The sequence below is a fragment of the Amaranthus tricolor genome, chromosome 4 (assembly GCF_026212465.1).
Source record: "Amaranthus tricolor cultivar Red isolate AtriRed21 chromosome 4, ASM2621246v1, whole genome shotgun sequence".
Classification (NCBI taxonomy): Eukaryota; Viridiplantae; Streptophyta; class Magnoliopsida; order Caryophyllales; family Amaranthaceae; genus Amaranthus; species Amaranthus tricolor.
This window is the reverse complement of record NC_080050.1, coordinates 33,245,876-33,254,684: the sequence shown is the minus strand read 5'-3', so window position 1 is coordinate 33,254,684 and position 8,809 is coordinate 33,245,876. Positions and strand designations below refer to the sequence as shown.

General features: G+C 47.6%; 13 non-coding genes across 13 annotated transcripts; all 13 read right to left on the bottom strand.

Moving 5' to 3' along the window:
- Nucleotides 1-294: 294 nt before the first annotated feature.
- LOC130812376 (5S ribosomal RNA) lies at nt 295-413 on the bottom strand. Its single transcript, XR_009041966.1, has one exon. It is a non-coding gene; the product is annotated as a 5S ribosomal RNA (ribosomal RNA).
- Nucleotides 414-965: 552 nt separating this feature from the next.
- On the bottom strand, nt 966-1,084 carry LOC130812375 (5S ribosomal RNA). The gene has a single exon (XR_009041965.1). It is a non-coding gene; the product is annotated as a 5S ribosomal RNA (ribosomal RNA).
- A 551-nt stretch (nt 1,085-1,635) lies between these two features.
- LOC130812374 (5S ribosomal RNA) lies at nt 1,636-1,754 on the bottom strand. Its single transcript, XR_009041964.1, has one exon. It is a non-coding gene; the product is annotated as a 5S ribosomal RNA (ribosomal RNA).
- A 550-nt stretch (nt 1,755-2,304) lies between these two features.
- On the bottom strand, nt 2,305-2,423 carry LOC130812372 (5S ribosomal RNA). Its single transcript, XR_009041963.1, has one exon. It is a non-coding gene; the product is annotated as a 5S ribosomal RNA (ribosomal RNA).
- A 547-nt stretch (nt 2,424-2,970) lies between these two features.
- On the bottom strand, nt 2,971-3,089 carry LOC130812371 (5S ribosomal RNA). Its single transcript, XR_009041962.1, has one exon. It is a non-coding gene; the product is annotated as a 5S ribosomal RNA (ribosomal RNA).
- A 548-nt stretch (nt 3,090-3,637) lies between these two features.
- Nucleotides 3,638-3,756, bottom strand: LOC130812370 (5S ribosomal RNA). The gene has a single exon (XR_009041961.1). It is a non-coding gene; the product is annotated as a 5S ribosomal RNA (ribosomal RNA).
- A 547-nt stretch (nt 3,757-4,303) lies between these two features.
- Nucleotides 4,304-4,422, bottom strand: LOC130812369 (5S ribosomal RNA). Its single transcript, XR_009041960.1, has one exon. It is a non-coding gene; the product is annotated as a 5S ribosomal RNA (ribosomal RNA).
- A 549-nt stretch (nt 4,423-4,971) lies between these two features.
- LOC130812368 (5S ribosomal RNA) lies at nt 4,972-5,090 on the bottom strand. Its single transcript, XR_009041959.1, has one exon. It is a non-coding gene; the product is annotated as a 5S ribosomal RNA (ribosomal RNA).
- Nucleotides 5,091-5,637: 547 nt separating this feature from the next.
- LOC130812367 (5S ribosomal RNA) lies at nt 5,638-5,756 on the bottom strand. The gene has a single exon (XR_009041958.1). It is a non-coding gene; the product is annotated as a 5S ribosomal RNA (ribosomal RNA).
- A 545-nt stretch (nt 5,757-6,301) lies between these two features.
- On the bottom strand, nt 6,302-6,420 carry LOC130812366 (5S ribosomal RNA). Its single transcript, XR_009041957.1, has one exon. It is a non-coding gene; the product is annotated as a 5S ribosomal RNA (ribosomal RNA).
- Nucleotides 6,421-6,965: 545 nt separating this feature from the next.
- Nucleotides 6,966-7,084, bottom strand: LOC130812364 (5S ribosomal RNA). The gene has a single exon (XR_009041955.1). It is a non-coding gene; the product is annotated as a 5S ribosomal RNA (ribosomal RNA).
- Nucleotides 7,085-7,629: 545 nt separating this feature from the next.
- Nucleotides 7,630-7,748, bottom strand: LOC130812363 (5S ribosomal RNA). The gene has a single exon (XR_009041954.1). It is a non-coding gene; the product is annotated as a 5S ribosomal RNA (ribosomal RNA).
- Nucleotides 7,749-8,296: 548 nt separating this feature from the next.
- On the bottom strand, nt 8,297-8,415 carry LOC130812362 (5S ribosomal RNA). Its single transcript, XR_009041953.1, has one exon. It is a non-coding gene; the product is annotated as a 5S ribosomal RNA (ribosomal RNA).
- Between the last annotated feature and the right edge of the window lie 394 nt (nt 8,416-8,809).

Here is an 8,809-nt window from a genome sequence, read left to right as displayed (position 1 = left end):
CACGCTTCCGCCGGGGGGAGTTCCGACGGGATCCGGTGCAATTTCCGCTTACGCGAACGCACCGATGCACGCCTCTTTCGAAACAATTCGTTCGCATGCGCATCGACCCCGCCCTCAACGGGTCCTACCTTTCGAGTGCCCGTGAATTCGAGGCGGGGCCCCGGTTGCGAGTTATAATTTTATAAATAAAATTTACTTCCAAGGATTATATTACCATAATCACTGAAAATGGCTCTTGCTCAAGTGCAGCGGAAACAAAAAAAAAAAATTAAAAAAAAAAAAAGAACGGAAAAAGGGGTGCAACACGAGGACTTCCCAGGAGGTCACCCATCCTAGTACTACTCTCGCCCAAGCACGCTTAACTGCGGAGTTCTGATGGGATCCGGTGCATTAGTGCTGGTATGATCGCACCCGTTCAATCACCGTAACAATTTGATTACATGCGCGTTGCCGCCCAAAAGTAAAAAACCAGAGCATTCCCGAAGCCTCGTAAATTCGCAACCGAGACCCCTTATTTCGAGCCTTCTTCTTCCCAAATACTGTTTTTCACCCTCCTGGTATTGTCCGATTCACAAAGAGTCCGATTCACAAAAGAACTCGCAACAAAAAAACGACGAAATATTTAAGAAATCCGCGCAACACTTGGAAATCAAGAGGCCATCCACGCCGGGCACGCTTCCGCGGGGAGTTCCGACGGGATCCGGTGCAATTTCCGCTTACGCGAACGCACCGATGCACGCCTCTTTCGAACAATTCGTTCGCATGCGCATCGACCCGCCTCAACGGGTCCTACCTTTCGAGTGCCCGTGAATTCGAGGCCGGGGCCCCGGTTGCGAGTTATAATTTTATAAATAAAATTACTTCCAAGGATTATATTACCATAATCACTGAAATGGCTCTTGCTCAAGTGCAGCGGAAACAAAAAAAAAAAAAAAAATTAAAAAAAAAAAAAAAGAACGGAAAAAGGGGTGCAACACGAGGACTTCCCAGGAGGTCACCCATCCTAGTACTACTCTCGCCCAAGCACGCTTAACTGCGGAGTTCTGATGGGATCCGGTGCATTAGTGCTGGTATGATCGCACCCCGTTCAATCACCGTAACAATTTGATTACATGCGCGTTGCCGCCCAAAAGTAAAAAACCAGAGCATTCCGAAGCTCGTAAATTCGCAACCGAGACCCCTTATTTCGAGCCTTCTTCTTCCCAAATACTGTTTTTCACCCTCCTGGTATTGTCCGATTCACAAAAGAGTCCGATTCACAAAAGAACTCGCAACAAAAAAACGACGAAATATTTAAGAAATCCGCGCAACACTTGGAAATCAAGAGGCCATCCACGCCGGGCACGCTTCCGCGGGGAGTTCCGACGGGATCCGGTGCAATTTCCGCTTACGCGAACGCACCGATGCACGCCTCTTTCGAACAATTCGTTCGCATGCGCATCGACCCGCCTCAACGGGTCCTACCTTTCGAGTGCCCGTGAATTCGAGGCCGGGGCCCGGTTGCGAGTTATAATTTTATAAATAAAATTACTTCCAAGGATTATATTACCATAATCACTGAAATGGCTCTTGCTCAAGTGCAGCGGAAACAAAAAAAAAAAAAAAATTAAAAAAAAAAAAAAAAGAACGGAAAAAGGGGTGCAACACGAGGACTTCCCAGGAGGTCACCCATCCTAGTACTACTCTCGCCCAAGCACGCTTAACTGCGGAGTTCTGATGGGATCCGGTGCATTAGTGCTGGTATGATCGCACCCGTTCAATCACCGTAACAATTTGATTACATGCGCGTTGCCGCCCAAAAGTAAAAAACCAGAGCATTCCGAAGCTCGTAAATTCGCAACCGAGACCCCTTATTTCGAGCCTTCTTCTTCCCAAATACTGTTTTTCACCCTCCTGGTATTGTCCGATTCACAAAAGAGTCCGATTCACAAAAGAACTCGCAACAAAAAAACGACGAAATATTTAAGAAATCCGCGCAACACTTGGAAATCAAGAGGCCATCCACGCCGGGCACGCTTCCGCGCGGGAGTTCCGACGGGATCCGGTGCAATTTCCGCTTACGCGAACGCACCGATGCACGCCTCTTTCGAACAATTCGTTCGCATGCGCATCGACCCGCCTCAACGGGTCCTACCTTTCGAGTGCCCGTGAATTCGAGGCCGGGGCCCGGTTGCGAGTTATAATTTTATAAATAAAATTACTTCCAAGGATTATATTACCATAATCACTGAAATGGCTCTTGCTCAAGTGCAGCGGAAACAAAAAAAAAAAAAAAATTAAAAAAAAAAAAAAAGAACGGAAAAAGGGGTGCAACACGAGGACTTCCCAGGAGGTCACCCATCCTAGTACTACTCTCGCCCAAGCACGCTTAACTGCGGAGTTCTGATGGGATCCGGTGCATTAGTGCTGGTATGATCGCACCCGTTCAATCACCGTAACAATTTGATTACATGCGCGTTGCCGCCCAAAAGTAAAAAACCAGAGCATTCCGAAGCTCGTAAATTCGCAACCGAGACCCCTTATTTCGAGCCTTCTTCTTCCCAAATACTGTTTTTCACCCTCCTGGTATTGTCCGATTCACAAAAGAGTCCGATTCACAAAAGAACTCGCAACAAAAAAACGACGAAATATTTAAGAAATCCGCGCAACACTTGGAAATCAAGAGGCCATCCACGCCGGGCACGCTTCCGCGGGGAGTTCCGACGGGATCCGGTGCAATTTCCGCTTACGCGAACGCACCGATGCACGCCTCTTTCGAACAATTCGTTCGCATGCGCATCGACCCGCCTCAACGGGTCCTACCTTTCGAGTGCCCGTGAATTCGAGGCCGGGGCCCGGTTGCGAGTTATAATTTTATAAATAAAATTACTTCCAAGGATTATATTACCATAATCACTGAAATGGCTCTTGCTCAAGTGCAGCGGAAACAAAAAAAAAAAAAAATTAAAAAAAAAAAAAAGAACGGAAAAAGGGGTGCAACACGAGGACTTCCCAGGAGGTCACCCATCCTAGTACTACTCTCGCCCAAGCACGCTTAACTGCGGAGTTCTGATGGGATCCGGTGCATTAGTGCTGGTATGATCGCACCCGTTCAATCACCGTAACAATTTGATTACATGCGCGTTGCCGCCCAAAAGTAAAAAACCAGAGCATTCCGAAGCTCGTAAATTCGCAACCGAGACCCCTTATTTCGAGCCTTCTTCTTCCCAAATACTGTTTTTCACCCTCCTGGTATTGTCCGATTCACAAAAGAGTCCGATTCACAAAAGAACTCGCAACAAAAAAACGACGAAATATTTAAGAAATCCGCGCAACACTTGGAAATCAAGAGGCCATCCACGCCGGGCACGCTTCCGCGGGGAGTTCCGACGGGATCCGGTGCAATTTCCGCTTACGCGAACGCACCGATGCACGCCTCTTTCGAACAATTCGTTCGCATGCGCATCGACCCCGCCTCAACGGGTCCTACCTTTCGAGTGCCCGTGAATTCGAGGCCGGGGCCCGGTTGCGAGTTATAATTTTATAAATAAAATTACTTCCAAGGATTATATTACCATAATCACTGAAATGGCTCTTGCTCAAGTGCAGCGGAAACAAAAAAAAAAAAAAATTAAAAAAAAAAAAAAGAACGGAAAAAGGGGTGCAACACGAGGACTTCCCAGGAGGTCACCCATCCTAGTACTACTCTCGCCCAAGCACGCTTAACTGCGGAGTTCTGATGGGATCCGGTGCATTAGTGCTGGTATGATCGCACCCGTTCAATCACCGTAACAATTTGATTACATGCGCGTTGCCGCCCAAAAGTAAAAAACCAGAGCATTCCGAAGCTCGTAAATTCGCAACCGAGACCCCTTATTTCGAGCCTTCTTCTTCCCAAATACTGTTTTTCACCCTCCTGGTATTGTCCGATTCACAAAAGAGTCCGATTCACAAAAGAACTCGCAACAAAAAAACGACGAAATATTTAAGAAATCCGCGCAACACTTGGAAATCAAGAGGCCATCCACGCCGGGCACGCTTCCGCGGGGAGTTCCGACGGGATCCGGTGCAATTTCCGCTTACGCGAACGCACCGATGCACGCCTCTTTCGAACAATTCGTTCGCATGCGCATCGACCCGCCTCAACGGGTCCTACCTTTCGAGTGCCCGTGAATTCGAGGCCGGGGCCCGGTTGCGAGTTATAATTTTATAAATAAAATTACTTCCAAGGATTATATTACCATAATCACTGAAATGGCTCTTGCTCAAGTGCAGCGGAAACAAAAAAAAAAAAAATTAAAAAAAAAAAAAAAGAACGGAAAAAGGGGTGCAACACGAGGACTTCCCAGGAGGTCACCCATCCTAGTACTACTCTCGCCCAAGCACGCTTAACTGCGGAGTTCTGATGGGATCCGGTGCATTAGTGCTGGTATGATCGCACCCGTTCAATCACCGTAACAATTTGATTACATGCGCGTTGCCGCCCAAAAGTAAAAAACCAGAGCATTCCGAAGCTCGTAAATTCGCAACCGAGACCCCTTATTTCGAGCCTTCTTCTTCCCAAATACTGTTTTTCACCCTCCTGGTATTGTCCGATTCACAAAAGAGTCCGATTCACAAAAGAACTCGCAACAAAAAAACGACGAAATATTTAAGAAATCCGCGCAACACTTGGAAATCAAGAGGCCATCCACGCCGGGCACGCTTCCGCGGGGAGTTCCGACGGGATCCGGTGCAATTTCCGCTTACGCGAACGCACCGATGCACGCCTCTTTCGAACAATTCGTTCGCATGCGCATCGACCCGCCTCAACGGGTCCTACCTTTCGAGTGCCCGTGAATTCGAGGCCGGGGCCCGGTTGCGAGTTATAATTTTATAAATAAAATTACTTCCAAGGATTATATTACCATAATCACTGAAATGGCTCTTGCTCAAGTGCAGCGGAAACAAAAAAAAAAAAAAAATTAAAAAAAAAAAAAAAGAACGGAAAAAGGGGTGCAACACGAGGACTTCCCAGGAGGTCACCCATCCTAGTACTACTCTCGCCCAAGCACGCTTAACTGCGGAGTTCTGATGGGATCCGGTGCATTAGTGCTGGTATGATCGCACCCGTTCAATCACCGTAACAATTTGATTACATGCGCGTTGCCGCCCAAAAGTAAAAAACCAGAGCATTCCGAAGCTCGTAAATTCGCAACCGAGACCCCTTATTTCGAGCCTTCTTCTTCCCAAATACTGTTTTTCACCCTCCTGGTATTGTCCGATTCACAAAAGAGTCCGATTCACAAAAGAACTCGCAACAAAAAAACGACGAAATATTTAAGAAATCCGCGCAACACTTGGAAATCAAGAGGCCATCCACGCCGGGCACGCTTCCGCGGGGAGTTCCGACGGGATCCGGTGCAATTTCCGCTTACGCGAACGCACCGATGCACGCCTCTTTCGAACAATTCGTTCGCATGCGCATCGACCCGCCTCAACGGGTCCTACCTTTCGAGTGCCCGTGAATTCGAGGCCGGGGCCCGGTTGCGAGTTATAATTTTATAAATAAAATTACTTCCAAGGATTATATTACCATAATCACTGAAATGGCTCTTGCTCAAGTGCAGCGGAAACAAAAAAAAAAAAAAATTAAAAAAAAAAAAAAGAACGGAAAAAGGGGTGCAACACGAGGACTTCCCAGGAGGTCACCCATCCTAGTACTACTCTCGCCCAAGCACGCTTAACTGCGGAGTTCTGATGGGATCCGGTGCATTAGTGCTGGTATGATCGCACCCGTTCAATCACCGTAACAATTTGATTACATGCGCGTTGCCGCCCAAAAGTAAAAAACCAGAGCATTCCGAAGCTCGTAAATTCGCAACCGAGACCCCTTATTTCGAGCCTTCTTCTTCCCAAATACTGTTTTTCACCCTCCTGGTATTGTCCGATTCACAAAAGAGTCCGATTCACAAAAGAACTCGCAACAAAAAAACGACGAAATATTTAAGAAATCCGCGCAACACTTGGAAATCAAGAGGCCATCCACGCCGGGCACGCTTCCGCGGGGAGTTCCGACGGGATCCGGTGCAATTTCCGCTTACGCGAACGCACCGATGCACGCCTCTTTCGAACAATTCGTTCGCATGCGCATCGACCCGCCTCAACGGGTCCTACCTTTCGAGTGCCCGTGAATTCGAGGCCGGGGCCCGGTTGCGAGTTATAATTTTATAAATAAAATTACTTCCAAGGATTATATTACCATAATCACTGAAATGGCTCTTGCTCAAGTGCAGCGGAAACAAAAAAAAAAAAATTAAAAAAAAAAAAAAGAACGGAAAAAGGGGTGCAACACGAGGACTTCCCAGGAGGTCACCCATCCTAGTACTACTCTCGCCCAAGCACGCTTAACTGCGGAGTTCTGATGGGATCCGGTGCATTAGTGCTGGTATGATCGCACCCGTTCAATCACCGTAACAATTTGATTACATGCGCGTTGCCGCCCAAAAGTAAAAAACCAGAGCATTCCGAAGCTCGTAAATTCGCAACCGAGACCCCTTATTTCGAGCCTTCTTCTTCCCAAATACTGTTTTTCACCCTCCTGGTATTGTCCGATTCACAAAAGAGTCCGATTCACAAAAGAACTCGCAACAAAAAAACGACGAAATATTTAAGAAATCCGCGCAACACTTGGAAATCAAGAGGCCATCCACGCCGGGCACGCTTCCGCGGGGAGTTCCGACGGGATCCGGTGCAATTTCCGCTTACGCGAACGCACCGATGCACGCCTCTTTCGAACAATTCGTTCGCATGCGCATCGACCCGCCTCAACGGGTCCTACCTTTCGAGTGCCCGTGAATTCGAGGCCGGGGCCCGGTTGCGAGTTATAATTTTATAAATAAAATTACTTCCAAGGATTATATTACCATAATCACTGAAATGGCTCTTGCTCAAGTGCAGCGGAAACAAAAAAAAAAAAAATTAAAAAAAAAAAAAGAACGGAAAAAGGGGTGCAACACGAGGACTTCCCAGGAGGTCACCCATCCTAGTACTACTCTCGCCCAAGCACGCTTAACTGCGGAGTTCTGATGGGATCCGGTGCATTAGTGCTGGTATGATCGCACCCGTTCAATCACCGTAACAATTTGATTACATGCGCGTTGCCGCCCAAAAGTAAAAAACCAGAGCATTCCGAAGCTCGTAAATTCGCAACCGAGACCCCTTATTTCGAGCCTTCTTCTTCCCAAATACTGTTTTTCACCCTCCTGGTATTGTCCGATTCACAAAAGAGTCCGATTCACAAAAGAACTCGCAACAAAAAAACGACGAAATATTTAAGAAATCCGCGCAACACTTGGAAATCAAGAGGCCATCCACGCCGGGCACGCTTTCGCGGGGAGTTCCGACGGGATCCGGTGCAATTTCCGCTTACGCGAACGCACCGATGCACGCCTCTTTCGAACAATTCGTTCGCATGCGCATCGACCCGCCTCAACGGGTCCTACCTTTCGAGTGCCCGTGAATTCGAGGCCGGGGCCCGGTTGCGAGTTATAATTTTATAAATAAAATTACTTCCAAGGATTATATTACCATAATCACTGAAATGGCTCTTGCTCAAGTGCAGCGGAAACAAAAAAAAAAAATTAAAAAAAAAAAAAAAGAACGGAAAAAGGGGTGCAACACGAGGACTTCCCAGGAGGTCACCCATCCTAGTACTACTCTCGCCCAAGCACGCTTAACTGCGGAGTTCTGATGGGATCCGGTGCATTAGTGCTGGTATGATCGCACCCGTTCAATCACCGTAACAATTTGATTACATGCGCGTTGCCGCCCAAAAGTAAAAAACCAGAGCATTCCGAAGCTCGTAAATTCGCAACCGAGACCCCTTATTTCGAGCCTTCTTCTTCCCAAATACTGTTTTTCACCCTCCTGGTATTGTCCGATTCACAAAAGAGTCCGATTCACAAAAGAACTCGCAACAAAAAAAACGACGAAATATTTAAGAAATCCGCGCAACACTTGGAAATCAAGAGGCCATCCACGCCGGGCACGCTTCCGCGGGGAGTTCCGACGGGATCCGGTGCAATTTCCGCTTACGCGAACGCACCGATGCACGCCTCTTTCGAACAATTCGTTCGCATGCGCATCGACCCGCCTCAACGGGTCCTACCTTTCGAGTGCCCGTGAATTCGAGGCCGGGGCCCGGTTGCGAGTTATAATTTTATAAATAAAATTACTTCCAAGGATTATATTACCATAATCACTGAAATGGCTCTTGCTCAAGTGCAGCGGAAACAAAAAAAAAAAAAAATTAAAAAAAAAAAAAAGAACGGAAAAAGGGGTGCAACACGAGGACTTCCCAGGAGGTCACCCATCCTAGTACTACTCTCGCCCAAGCACGCTTAACTGCGGAGTTCTGATGGGATCCGGTGCATTAGTGCTGGTATGATCGCACCCGTTCAATCACCGTAACAATTTGATTACATGCGCGTTGCCGCCCAAAAGTAAAAAACCAGAGCATTCCGAAGCTCGTAAATTCGCAACCGAGACCCCTTATTTCGAGCCTTCTTCTTCCCAAATACTGTTTTTCACCCTCCCGGTATTGTCCGATTCACAAAAGAGTCCGCCGGCTGTAAAAGCCAGGTGAACTCGCAACAAAAAAACGACGAAATATTTAAGAAATCCGCGCAACACTTGGAAATCAAGAGGCCATCCACGCCGGGCACGCTTCCGCGGGGAGTTCCGACGGGATCCGGTGCAATTTCCGCTTACGCGAACGCACCGATGCACGCCTCTTTCGAACAATTCGTTCGCATGCGCATCGACCCGCCTCAACGGGTCCTACCTTTCG